The sequence below is a fragment of the Acinonyx jubatus genome, chromosome B4 (genome assembly GCF_027475565.1).
Source record: "Acinonyx jubatus isolate Ajub_Pintada_27869175 chromosome B4, VMU_Ajub_asm_v1.0, whole genome shotgun sequence".
In the NCBI taxonomy this organism is placed as follows: domain Eukaryota; kingdom Metazoa; phylum Chordata; class Mammalia; order Carnivora; family Felidae; genus Acinonyx; species Acinonyx jubatus.
In genome coordinates, this window is record NC_069387.1 from 45,220,706 (window position 1) to 45,235,638 (window position 14,933).

General features: G+C 37.9%; 2 protein-coding genes across 3 annotated transcripts in view; one reads left to right on the plus strand and one right to left on the minus strand.

Annotated features, from left to right (window-relative positions):
• Window positions 1-14,933, minus strand: part of LRP6 (LDL receptor related protein 6) — a 175,917-nt gene that overhangs the window by 153,938 nt on the left and 7,046 nt on the right. The gene's annotated exons all lie outside the window — the stretch shown is intronic.
• The window catches only part of LOC113592969 (uncharacterized), a 209,131-nt gene that overhangs the window by 143,177 nt on the left and 51,021 nt on the right, over window positions 1-14,933 (plus strand). The window lies entirely within an intron of this gene.

The following is a 14,933-nucleotide window of genomic DNA, read 5'->3' on the forward strand; positions in this document are numbered from 1 at the left end:
GGTGGGGAACAAGTTAACTTCTTTTAACTTAGCAGTACTGTTTAAGATTTCTAAAGGACTATACTTAGGGACCCCTGCTGGCTCAGTCACTACAGCATGCAACTCCTGATCTCAGCATTGTTGAGTTCAAGTCCTATGTTGGGTGTGGAGATTACTTAAAAATAAGATCTTTAAAAAAAAAAATACAGAAAGAAATAAAGGACTATATTAAACCTACGAACTGTTAAAAGGAAATCCTAGAGTTCACTCTAACAAGGTAAATGTCATATATCCCCAACAACTTAATTTAAACTTCTCAAAAATCTCCACATGTCCCACCCATCCTCCTTTATCTTGTCCACAGTCTCAAATGACAAGTTACCCTTTCTCCTTTTTAAGGTTAAAGCAAAACTTTTGATTCAGCCTCCCTACTTCCTCTCTGCAACTTTGCTCTATGGATTATTCCCTATTTCTTAGATCTTCAATGACTCCTGCCAGGTCCCTGCTATCAAAAACTTTAATATCCTTAACCTTGCTACCACCAAGAGAATTGTATTTCTCCTCACCACAAAATCTTACAATATTGAATATACTTCATACCACTACCTCTTATTCTAATTTACAGTAACTCTCCACCCATCACTCAACTAATCCTACTCTCTCCAAGTCTTCCTAACCAAATCCAATGGCCTTTCTCAGTCCTTATTCTTGACCTCTCTTTAGCATTCAACAGTGTTGACGATAGCTCTACCTATACAGAATGTTCTCCTTATACTATACTACGCTATTATTCTTATTTTTCTGGTCATGCTTCATTTGCCTTTTAGTTTCAAATCTTCCCCCCCCCCCCCACTTCTCAATTATAGATATCCCCAAGATTCTCTCTTTCTTGTTCCTGAAATGCAAAAGTATAGTACAGAAAGCCAAGTTCACCTGGTCAATAAAGCAACTCTATTCAGGTAATTTTTTCATCTCCAGCCTAATCTTCACTACTGGACCTATAACCTCTTGTTGGCTATCTCCTCTAGCCATTAAATTCAATTCATCACCTGCCCCCCAACCCACCAAAAACAAAACAAAACAACACTTCAAGAGTCAACAGTACCATTTTCTAATCTCACTGGTACCCTCTTTGACACCTCCCTTTTCCCCCAGTCTGCCAATTACTGTCTTGCTGATCCTTCTTTAGCATGTCCTTAAATCTGTTTCTTTTCCATTTTTAAAACCACTATCCTACTCTAGACCTTCATGACCTTACACCTAAACTAATAGTAAGTGATCTCAATACTCTCCCAATCCTTTTCCACCTCAAATACTTCTGCTTTATCTCACTCAAAAAGCTTTCTGATTTCCTTTGCCTAAAATAAAAAAGGCTCAATACTTCAGGCCACCACCAGGTGACTTCTACCTATGACTCTAACTTACTTTCATAGCCTCTGGATCATACAAACTGGTTTTTAACATACTGTGAGCACTACATCACCACAGTGTATTCATTTTCCATACTCCGTATTTCTCTCTCATTATCCCAGCAAGCAAGTTCTTCAAGGCCAGATTTAAACCTTACCTATTCCATCAATCTTTCCTACTGCCTCAGCTTTCCTTCTTTGAGACCTTACAGTCTTTACCATGTATTTGATATTAGCATTTTTAAAAATACATTTACTATTTCAACCAAGACCTCTGTCCCTTGAGAACAGCAGCAATATCTTATAACTAAGTTTATCCCCAAACCCTGACAGAGTTTACTGCCTGACAATAATATGATAAACATATTTACTAATACTGAATAGGTATTTTCTAGAACCTGCACTAATATCTAAAAGGTATTTTCCAGAACCAATATATCTGCCATTAACCCAAAAGGATTTTACATTAAGCACTGGCCAAGGGCTCACAAATGCCCATTTCTTACCTATTGACTTGTCCAAAGTTTAGTCAAGTTTACCTCCTCGCCATGCACTGCTAAACTTTGGCTAGCTCTCAGCTTAAGCAAGACAATGCAGAACATCCTCTTTTAAGGACTCGTTCCGAGCATAAGGTGACCACAGAAAAAAAACATCTGTTAAATTACCACGGTCATGTCATCTGCTAACCCCCACCAGTTTATCCTACTCTCCCACAAAGATCCTGCTGGCACTATTCACTTGTATCTATAAGAGAAAAGCCTTTTGGTATTTGATTTTCAGATACCTACATACCTCATGGTCAGAGCATCACAACAGTCTTTGCAAATAAAGTATCTTCCTAAGTAGGGATTTATTTTTGACGCTGGTATGGTGACATGACTTGGATGAGGACTGGGCTTCAACTACGGACATACACCATCCCTACCTTGATGATGCCATGTAAACTTCTCTCCTGTCCAGAAATTCATGTATCTTTCCTCAATTTCAACTCCTGAATCAGTGCTCCATACATCTAGTCTGTTGCAACATGGTACTTTGATATTTTCCAGCCAAGAAATTTTTTTCTCTGGCTCTTTGAGTAGAGAATCACACCCTAACTCTTGAGCAGGAATATTCCCAGCTATTCTGTGAGGCCTTTTCTATTCTCCCTTGACTCCTCCAGTGGAGATTACAGAGGCAATTTCCTTGGCTCATCACAAGGGAACACACCTCACCCTACTGCACTTTGCACTTTACTGCACTTTGCAGATACTGCCTTTTTTACAAATTAAAGGTTTGTGGCAATTCTGTGTCAAGTCTACTGGTGCCATTTTTCCTATAGCATTTGCTCACTTCATGTATGTACTTCACCTTATGGTTAATTCTCCTAATATTTCTAATATTTTCATTATTGTTGTATTTGTTATGGTAATCTTTGATCAGTGACCTGTTATACTACTACTGTAATTGTTTTGGGGCACCACAAACTGTACCCACAAAGACAACAAAATCAGTAAAGTGTTTTATGTGTTCTGACTGTGCCACCAACCAGACATTCCCCTGTGTCTCTCCCTCTCCTCAGGTCCCGAGACACAACAATGTTGAAATCAGGCCAATGAATAACCCTATAATGGCCTCTAAGTGTTCAAGTGAAAGTAAGAGGCCCACATCTCTCACTTTAAATCAAAAGCTAGAAGTGATTAAGCTTAGTGAGAAAGGCATGTCAAAAGCAGAAATAGGCCAAAAGCTAGGCCTCTTGTGCCAATTAGCCAAGTTGTGAATGCAAAGGGAAAGCTTTTGAAGGAAATTAAAAGTACTACTAGAGTGAACACACAAATGATAAGAAAGCACAACAGCCTTATTGATGATAATGGAAAAAGTTTTAGCAGTCTAGATAGATCAAACCAACCACAACATTCCCTTAAGCCAAAGGTTAACCCAGAGCAAGGCCCAAACTCTCTTCAGTTCTACGAAGGCTGAGAGAGGTGAGGAACCTGCAGAAAAGTCTGAAGCTAACACAGGATGGTTCTTGAGGTTTAAAGAAAGAAGCCTCTCCATAACATAAAAGTGCAAGGGAAAGCACCAAGTAAGTATCAATATAGAAGCAGAAGCAAGTTATTCAGAAAATCTAGATAAGATAATTAAGGAAGGTGGCTACACTAAATCACACATTTTCAATGTAGACAAAACAACCTTATATTAGAAAAACACAACATCTAGAACCTCCACAGCTAGAGAAAAGTCAATGCCTGGCTTCAAATCATCAAAGAACCAACTGACTCTCTCCTTAGGGGATAATGCAGCTGGTGGCTTTAAATTGAAACCAATGCTCATTCACCATTCTGAAAATCCTAGGGTGCTCAAAAATTATGCTAAATCTACTCTGCCTGTTCTATAAATGGAACAGCAAAGCCTGGATGACAACACATCTGTTTACAACATGGTTTACTGGTTTTTAAGCCCACTGTTGAGACCCACTGCTCAGAAAAAAAAAAGATTACTTTCAAAATATTACTGCTCGTTGACAATGCATCTGGTCACTCAAAAGCGCTGATGGAGATGTTCAACAAGATCACTGCTGGGGCGCCTGGCTGGCTCCGTTGGTTAAACGTTCAACTTCAGCTCAGGTCATGATTTCATGGTTCATGAGCTAGAGCCCCACATTGGGGGAGCTCGAGACCCACTTCGGATGAGCCCCACTTCCCTGTCTCCTCTCTCTGCCCCTCACTCACTCGCACCCTCTCTCGTAAATAAATAAATAAGTAAACAAATAAATAAAGTTCTAATAATGATATGGCCAAGTTAATAACCAATATTAATAAAAATGTGAGCAGTGGCATTAAAGTAGCCTGTTAATAGAGCCCCACTGGGGAGACACACTCAGCAAAACTTCTGATGCTTAACCTTCATAACAAAAATAACAGAGCCATCACTTTTGCATACAATATTTTGTATTTTAAAGAACAGTTTAACACGTATGATTCCACTTGATTTCCATGTCCTCCCTATGAGGGTTTTGAGTCAGGTGTCCCTACCTCACTAGAGAATTAAGACACAAAGAAGTGACCTATCCGTGGTCACAGAGCCAGTCAGTAAGGAATCTAGAGTTCTTCTAGGTTCCATATTTTCTTACAAAAATCTGCTCATTCTGACACCTACCCACAGTGCTTTCCCATTAACCAGAATTCTACTTTTCCATCATAATGCCAAAAATGCCAGAATACAGTTATACACATAACGAGGATGACATCAGCTACAACTTAGCAGCATGCTTAGTGCTTTACATATAGTCTCATTTAATTTTTACAACACTGTAAAGTAGGTGGTATCATTATGCCAATTTTACAGATGAAGAAATCAAGAATCAATGACATTAACTACCTAACTCAAGACCATCCAATTAATAAGCTTATGATGTGGAGAACAAATTCAATCCCAGGTCTGATTCCAAAGCTGGACTCCAAACACCAACCCAAATTTCCCTGTGTCTCAGTGCCTAAGGCTCTCACCTCCCTCTCCTGTAGTCAGTACCGTGTCAAACCTGAAATAAGCTTAGTGGGCACTAGTTGTTTCCATGAATCCTTCATAATCTTTTTTAAAAGAACTTTCATTCATGCAGAGCAAGTAAACTAAGTATAGATAATACACAATGTTACACTACTCTCAGGTGTACAACATGATGATTTCAAAAATCTATGCCATGCTCACCACAAGTGTAGTTACCAACTGTCACTACAGAATGCTATTACAGTATTTTAATACATGTTTTTTAATGTAACATGTGTTATACATACATAAAATATTTTCCTATCTCTAGATGGTATTACCAATTATAATTTTAGATTATAAAATCCCTTAAAAGAGTTCTATTCTAATTGGTTTGAAAGTCAATACTTGTTCATATAAATTGAATATTCCTAAGATTTCCAAAAATCAAGGAACTTAAACTTCTTCTACTTTCAAAAGTATTTTTCATAGAAACTAACCCACGTATTTTAAGAATCCAAAGTAACACATATTTAAGTAAATCTTTGGAAAATGAGACTAGTTCAATATTGTTGGTATAATAAAAATAGCTATGTCTTCTGAGTTATTGACATAAAATTAAGACAAGCATACATTTTTATTCTATCTGGATATGTTCTTCCTAAACTTTTACAGGTTTACTAACAGAATAAACTAGCTTTACATCTACATTTGTATTTAGCCAAGTTGTTCTGACAATCATTATTTCAGTTAGTAACTATGTTTTGTAATAAACCAACTTGAAGATAGTTTCCAAAATATTTTCTTAACACGTTAAGAACTATGCTGGGGCACCTGGATGGCTCAGTGGATTAAGCATCCAACTTCTGCTCAGGTCATGATCTCACGGTTTGTGGGTTTGAGCCCTGCATCAGGCTCTGTGCTGACAGGTCAGAGCCTGGAGCCTGCTTCAGATTCTGTGTCTTCCTCTCTCTCTGTCCCTACCCTGCTCGCCCGCGTGCTCTCTCTCTCTCTCTCTCTCTCAAAAATAAACATTTAAAAAAATGTTTAAAAAAACTGCAACAACTTGCTAATTCACCAATATTTATTAAATAACAAGGTCATTTCTATAAGATAGAATACAGCATAAGCATTTCAAGCTTATATATTTTTTTTACCCCTTACTTTGAGGGTTACCAAGCAGCTATATATACATATATTTGAGTTTACTTATAAGCATATTCATTTTTGCCACATTGAGAAGTGTATGGCTATAAAAAGTTGTAAGATATATATATTCATAAGCTCTGCCAGTCTACTGAAAAATGATGGTGCATGACAGGCAGTTCAGGTCTCCAACTCCATAAAATAGAAGCAATTATTAAGTCATAATCTTACATTTATTTTAACGTTTATTTATTTTTCAGAGAGTGAGCGTGCATGCACAGGGGACAGAGACAGAGAGAGAATCTCAAGCAGGCCCCAAGCTGTCAGCTCAGAGCCCAACACAGGGCTTGATCTCACGAACCATGAGATCACGACCTGAGCCAAAATTAAGAGCCAGACACTTAACCAACTGAGTCACCCAGGTGCCCCCATAATTTCATAAATGAAACTGTACTAGGAGAAAAAGTGACAGAAAAGAACAACTTTGTATACAGGTGTGCAGGATGTGTTTTTATTAAGAAAAAGAAAATAGTCCCAAAGTAAAATGACTAATTATTCCAGAATAGAAAGAAGAAGATGCAAGACAAAAGCTGAATGGTTACAGAAAGTTACAAAAAATTTATGAAAAAGAAATTTTTTTGTTGTGGTCAAAGCTGGCTAGGATCTGATGGGTTTATTTGTAAGATTTTCAAAAAGTGCTTTAGTATCAAATATTGTTACTTGCACAAAAGTAAAATTCAGTCTATTAAAATGACAAAATTTTCTCGGGTTACTGGTCTGCTCTTAATAAAGAGGTTATAAAAGGTTTTTCTTTGCCTTCTAAATAATCTCCCTAGAAAGTGAAAATCCCGTATCTTATCAGAATTTCCTGTGCTTGAGGGGCGCCTGGGTGGCTCAGTTGGTTGGGGGTCCAACTTTGGCTCAGGTCATGATCTCGTGGTTCATGAGTTTGAGCCCCACATCAGGCTCTGTGCTGACAGCTCAGAGCCTGAAGCCTGCTTCAGATTCTGTGTCTCCCTCTCTCTGCCTTCCCCCATTCATGCTCTGTCTCTGTCTCTTAAAAATGAATAAACGTTAAAAAAAAAATTAGAATTTCCTGTGCTTGATGTTGACTTTATCATATCTTGATTATTTACAAAAACAAAACAAAACAAAAATCCTTCTCACTTTTGAGAGAGCTATGCTTCATCATGTTCCTTCCTATGGTTACTTTAAATAAAATTTTTTACACTTTGGTTAAATGGGTAGCCAACTAGTTCTTCTCAATGACCCATCATCCTATCTAATCAAACGTTCAAATCTCCAAATCTCCTACAACTCTGACACTCTGCTTTTACTAAATCAAGTCCTAAATGATGTATCTTGCCCCTATGACTACCTTCAAAATTTCCCAAAGGGTCCCTGGGAATTCACAAAGAATTTCTTCTTTCATCTTCTAAAAAGAGGTGTTAAAAATAACTAGGTTAATTTGATCAATGTTATGATTTGTGGGGCGCCTTGCTGGCTCAGTTGGTACAGCATGCAACTCTTGATCTTGGGGTTATGGGCTTGAGCCCCACGTTGGGTACAGAGATTACTTAAAAAAATTAAATCTTTAAAAAAAAAGTTATTACATGGCAAATCAGAAGTGATGCTTACATTCCCTAGATTAAATCATATGAGTAAAATATTATTTAACAAATTACATGAAATTCCTAGGAATTTATCAATATTCTGTTAATGATATGTTTCTATTTATCAGGAGTCCTGGTGCTGCTTTTCCTAATATTAGACAACAATACTGTGTCATCAGTGATCATTTCAGTTACACATTTTTATATTAACTTCGTCATATACAATAGGCTCATGTTTCTCAGTCAGAATTCACATCACTTACTTAAGGAATTTTATTATGTAGATGTTTAGGACTTATTCCAGACTTATTAAAATTTTTACTTAATAATCTCGATATATTCTCTTTGTTGTTGTTCTTGGCCTCCTTCCCACCCCATTCCCTCTTAATTTTGATATATTCTTGATGTGCTCTAACTATATGTTTGATGGGACATGTGGCCCAGGATTATGATATATTTTACAGTTTTATTCGCTGCAAAGATCATATACATTCATCACATAGATGATATAATATCCACTCTTCTTTAAAATAAGGTTAATCATTATGGTTATATTTTGTCTAAAACTTTTTTGGATTGACCTGACTTTGGTTTGCATGTCACAAAACCAAATTTCCTAATCAATTGCATTATGTTTTATAACAAACTCTCATCAGATCTTTCGTTTTTAAAATTACTGGGGGGGGGGGGGGGGGGTCGTGGCAGCACCTGGGTGGCTCAGTCAGTTAAACATCACACTTCAGTTCAGGTCATGATCTCATGGTTCATGAATTCGAGCCCCAAATCGAGCTCCTCACCGACAGTGTGGAGCCTGCTTACAATGCTCTCTTTCTCTCCCTCTCCCTCTTCCTCTCCCTCTCCCCTTTTGTCTCCCTCTCCCCCACTCTCTCTCTCTCTCAAAATAAATAAACTTTAAAAATAAAATAATCCATAGTGGGACACCTGGCTGGCTTAGTCAGAAGAGAATGCAACTCTTGATCTTGGGATCATGAGTTTAAGCCCCACATTGACCATAGAAATTACTTAATAATAAATTGGTTAATTAAATTAAATAATCAGGAGTAAGTTAATCACCACCATTTTAAGTCTTTTGTCATCTACAGGTTTGGTTTTTTTTATTCTGATGCTTTCCTGAAAGTGCTTGCAAATCAGGTATAAGCTAGCTAGAGTGCTCATCTTCAAAGGACTGTTGAAAAAGGACTATACCAGGTACTCTTGGGCTTCTGATCACTTAAGTAACTTTGAGACTGTACCAGTGGACTAAATCAGGAGATTTAGTGGAGAAGCAGATAGGTTCGTAAGACTACTAACCAAAGATCTAGAAGGACAAGAATTAACAGGACTGAATAAACTGATGAAGAATGATCACAAGTTTTATTTAAGATACTGCTGATGCTTTAATGTCCCATTTTCTGGATATAAAGAATTCTTTTCTTTTTTCTTTTAAGTTATCTATAACTCATTAATGATTTAAGCAGACTATGCTTCTGTAAACAGAAATAAAACATTTTTCCTCCTTGTCTGACTCCTCCATAATTCAAAAACTTTCATTGTGTATTCTTATTTTCCCAGCAATACAGTTATTTGCATAAGTTCAATAAGAGTCTGTCCCACTAGTTGGAAACATTGGTTATGCAACCAAGGCTTTGACTGGCATGCCATTTTTGAAAGTGGTGCTCATTTAATCAAATATGACTAGACAGATTTAAGGAGCTGTGGCTGACTTCATGAAGCCAGTGCTCACAGTCCTCTTAGGAAAAAAGGACTGGTACTTGGCTTGGAGTTCCAAGCTTTGCAGAAGTAAGCAAGATCACTCCCAGTCAGGCCCAAGAACCCTAGGACACATTTAAGAATGTCAAGAATTCACCGGCATCTATAGGTACTACAAGTGAAACCTGATAGTAAATTCTTGAGTTGGCGTCCTGGCTTCAAGAAGCTTTTAAAAATGAAATCCAAAATAAAAAGTTCTGCACAGCAAAGGTAACCATTAACAAAAAAAAAAGGCCACCTACTGAGTAGAAGATACTTGCAAATTTGTACAAATTTGATACTTGTAAGGAATTAATATCTAAAATACATAATGAACTTATACAATTTAACACACACAAAAAGCAATCTGATTAAAAGATGAGCAGACAAAGGCGCCTGTGTGGCTCAGTTGGTTAAGCGTCCAACTTCAGCTCAGGTCATGATCTCACGTTCCTGAATTCAAGCCCCACATCAGACTCCACCCTTGCAATGCGGAGCCTGCTTGGGATTCTCTCTCTCTCTCTCTCTCTCCCTCTCTCTACCCCTTCCCCCACGTGCTTGCTCTTTCTCTCAAAAGTAAAGAAATAAACTTAAAAAAAAAAAAAAATGAGCGGAGGACCTGCAGAGACATTTTCCCAAAGGCATACACATTACAAGAGACACATGAAATGATGCTCAACGTCACTAATCATCAGAGAAATGCAAATCAAAACCACAATGAAATTATCACTTCACACCTGTCAGAATGGCTAAAATCAAAACCACAAGAAACAACAAGCATTGGAGATGCTTGGATGTGGAGAAAAGGGAATATCAGGCACAGTTTGTGGGAATGTAAACTGGTGCAACCACTGTGGAAAACAGTATGGAGGTTCCTCAAAAATTAAAAATAGAGGGGCACCTGGGTGGCTCAGTCAGTTAAGTGGCTGACTTCGGCTCAGGTCATGATCTCGCGGTCCGTGAGTTCGAGCCCCACGTCAGGCTCTGTGCTGACAGCTCAGAGCCTGGAGCCTGTTTCAGATTCTGTGTCTCCCTCTCTCTCTGACCCTCCCCCATTCATGCTCTGTCTCTCTCTGTCTCCAAAATAAATAAACGTTAAAAAAAAAAATTAAAAATAGAATGCCATATACTCCAGTAATTCCACTACTGGCTATTAATCCACAGAAAATGAAAAACATTAATTTGAAAAGATATACACACCCCTATGTTTACAATAATTTACAATAGCTAAGATATGGAAGCAATCCAGTGTCCATCACTAGATGAATGAAAGTGTGGTGATGTGGTATATGTACACACACACACACACACACAGGACTATCACTCTGCCATAGAAAAGAATGAGATCTTGCTATTTGTGACAACATAGATGGATCTAGAGGGTATTATGCTAAGTGAAATAAGTCAGACAAAGACAAATAGCATATGATTTCATTTATATATGGAATCTAAAAAACAAAACAAACTATTAAATACAAAAAACAAGGGCGCTTGGCTGGCTCAGTCAGTAGAGTGTATGATTCTTGATCTCAGGGTCAAGAATTCAAGCCCCACATTGAGCATGGAACCTAATTTAAATAAATACATTTTATAAATAAATTCGTACATACATACCGAGAACAAGCTGGTGGTTACCAGAGGGAAGATGGGTGGGGGAATGGGCAAAAAATGAAGAGGATTAAGAGGTACAAACTTCTACTTATAAAGTAAGTCACAGAGATGACAAGTACAGCATAGGGAATATAGCCAATAATACTGTAGTAACACTAAATGGTGACAGAGGTGACTACACTTATCATGATAAGCACTGAGTAATGTACACAATTGTCAAATCACTGTACTGTATACATGAAGCTAATATAGCATTGCATGGCAATTATACTTCAATACTAAATTTTTTCCTCCAAGTCCAATCCAAGATTCCTTATAAAAATGTTCAGCAAAGCAAACTTATAAGGCCTATACCTACATAAATAATCAGGTCAAATCTAATGATATCAACTTCACAATTACTCTTACTCTACCCTGTTATGGACTGAATGTTTGGGTTCCCTAAAACTCTTATGTTGAAACCTTACCCCCACTATGTGAAGGTATTAGGAGATGAGGTCTTTGGGGACTAATTAGGATTATATAAGGTCATGAGGATGGAGTCCTCATGAATGGGATTAGTACCCTTTCAAGAGTCGAGAGCTTGTTTCCTCTCTCTGCTATCCACCATGTGAGGATAGCGAGGTAAGTCGTCTGCAATCCACAGAAGATCCTCAACCAAAAACTGATCATGCTGGAACCTTGATCTTGGACTTTAAGCCACCAGAACCATGAGAAATAAATTTCTGTTGTTTATAAGCTACCCAAACTACACTATTTTTGTTTTTTTTTATTAAAATTTTTTTTAATGTTTATTTACTTTTTGAGACAGAGAGAGACAGAGCATGAATGGGGGAGGGTCAGAGAGAGAGAGGGAGACACAGAATCTGAAACAGGCTCCAGGCTCTGAGCTGTCAGCACAGAGCCCAACGCGGGGCTTGAACTCACGAACCATGAGATCGTGACCTGAGCTGAAGTCGGACGCTTAACCAACTGAGCCACCCAGGCACCCCTACACTATTTTTGTTATAGCAAAAAGCCTGTAAGCCTTAGCAGACTAAAACATACCCCTAATAGTGAAAAATTCTGTTTTGAACAGGGGGACTAACCAAGTGTTCACAACTGTTCATTACTTAATCCACTGAGTTGGCTTGACCAAACTTTAGTCAGGCTTTTCCCCTTTCCCACAAGCCCCTAAACTTTGGCTTGCCCTAAGTTTAAGGAAGTAGATGCAGGACTTACTCTTTTTTTTTTAATTTTTTTTTAACATTTATTTATTTTTGAGACAGAGAGAGACAGAGCATGAACGGGGAAGGGGCAGAGAGACAGGGAGACACAGAATCGGAAGCAGGCTCCAGGCTCTGAGCCATCAGCCCAGAGCCTGACACGGGGCTCGAACTCACAGACCACGAGATCTGAGCTGAAGTGACCTGAGCTGAAGTCGGAAGCTCAACCGACTGAGCCACCCAGGCGCCCCAGGACTTCCTCTCTTAACAGCTCATTCCATGCATCTGCTGACCATAGGGGGAAACAAATCCAGTTAAACTATCCTGATCATGCAATCTGCTCACCCCCACCCACTTTACTCACCTCCACTGAAAGCTCCTGCTGGCCCGGCTTACCCTATTCTGTAAAAGTTTTGTGTGTTTAATTTGAGACACTTGCAGATCTTTCAGTCAGAGCATTCTCTCTGTTATAATAATCTTTTCAAATAGTCTCTCCTTACCTAAATCCGGACTAGTTTTTATTTAACAGTATTATGACAAACCACCTATTGCAAAGTCTAAAATAACACTGATATTTATTTTCCTCTATTAAAAATGACTGGTATAGGGGAGCCTAGGTGTCTCAGGTGGTTAAGCACCCAACTTCATCTCAGGTCATGATCTCACGGCTCATGAGTTTGAGCCCCACGTCAGGCTCTGTGCTGACAGCTCGGAGCCTAGGGCCTGCTTCGGATTTTGTCTCCCCCTCCTCCACCCCCGTCGCTTACACTCTCTCTCTCTCTCTCTCTCAGTTATAAACATTAAAAAAATGTTTTAAATGACTGGTATCATCTTCAAAACTGTAATAAGGCCCAGGTAAAATTAAGTACATGCAGAAAGCAATGCATGTGAAATTACCGTCCAGAGTACCAGCAATCTAGACTTAAGTTAGTCATTCACCTTTCTCCTTCATGAAATGAAGAATTTGGGCCAGGTAATTTCTAATATCCCTTCTATCCTATTAATCTAATATGAATTTGGCAAAAGGTTAACTGAGACAGGGCTCTGTGTAAGTTAGTACACAGAAACGAGACGCTGGTGAACTACTCAGTGCTTCTCCAGCAGAAAAAAGAGGAACTTAGGACTTTTTTTAATGTCTATAACTTAAGAAAGAGATTTCAGAAATAATTTCTCCAAATAAAGATCCCAATGATCAAAACCACACTCATTCGAAAGTACTTCATGTATCCATACAATGATTATTCAACCATAAAAAGGAAATACTGATACATGCTATAAATGTGAATGAACCTTTAAAACATTATGCTAAGTGAAACCAAGACACAAAAGGCTACATGTTGTATGATTCCTTTTATATGAAATGTTCAGAATAAGCAAATCTGTAGACACAGAAAAGTAGATTACTCATTACCAGAGGCTGGGGGAAAGGGGAAATGGAAAGTGACTACTAAGGAGTATGGAGTTTCTTTTTGGAGGTGATGAAATGTTCTGGGATTAGACAGTGGTGATGGCTGTACAATCCTGTGAATATACTAGAAACCACTGAACTGGACACTTTAAAATGGAGAACTTTATGGTATGTGAAGTATATCTTTAACAAAAAAAAAACAGGGTTAAAAAACTACTTGAGATTGCTAATTATATTACCACTGCAAGAGTTATATCCTAAAACCAGACAATATATTACATAATTCACATTTCAAATTCAGTCTCAGATATATAAACATGCTGATTTATTTCTGATTAGTTTCTCAGGTAGAAACATGCTGATTTATTTCTGATTAGTTTCTCACATAGAAACATGCTGATTTATTTCTGATTCAGTTTTCTCTATCTAATCTGTGCTAAAAGAAATTACAGTACCTACAAATTTATACCATATCTAATAAATGACTTGAGACAAAACACAAAATGAAGCCCCAAAACAAACTGTATAAATGCCATAAAAATTCACATCTTTTTATACCGCTTTAAATGTAAAATTTAGAATACCTAATACAGGCAAAGCTCTGGTACATGGTAGTACCGAAGGAAAAATACCTATTCTTGAAACAGCTTATATCTAACAAAGAGCTGTTGTCTTCACTGGCATAAATCAAGAAACCTACAAATAAAGACCATATAAATTGTAGCTAAGAGTTCACATTAATCAAGTTCAGATGTTAGCTTTCTCAGACTTGCAAAATACAGAATCTTTAAATTGGATATATGGATACACTTAAATTCCATCTTTCAATAAAAGCTGGCCAATAATGAGAAAGACTCCTATCCCTATATCCAATGATTTTGGTCTAGGAATGATAACGTCTAGGATGATAAATGGTCTAGGATGACTAACCAAGGCCATCAGAGAAAATAGCTTCCTGGCCAAACATATAGAATTTGATAAAGGTATCATTTTCCAATAAGTGAGTGACTATTTTCTTGAAAAACATGACTACTGCAAATCATATTCACCTCTGCATTTTTATAAACTTTTTTTAATGTTTATTTAGTTTTGAGAGAGACACAGAGCAAGAGCGGGGAAGGGGCAGAGAGAGAGGGAGACACAGAATCTGAAGCAGGCTCCTGGCTCCGAGTTGTCAGCACTGAGGCCAACTCGGGGCTTGAACCCATGAACCATAAGATCATGACCTGAGCTGAAGTCGGCTGCTTAACTGACTGAGCCACCCAGGCGCCCTGCATTTTTATTTTTACTGAGAATGTAATCAATAATTTTAAGCCTAATGTCAATTTATAACTTAAAAATTCACTTA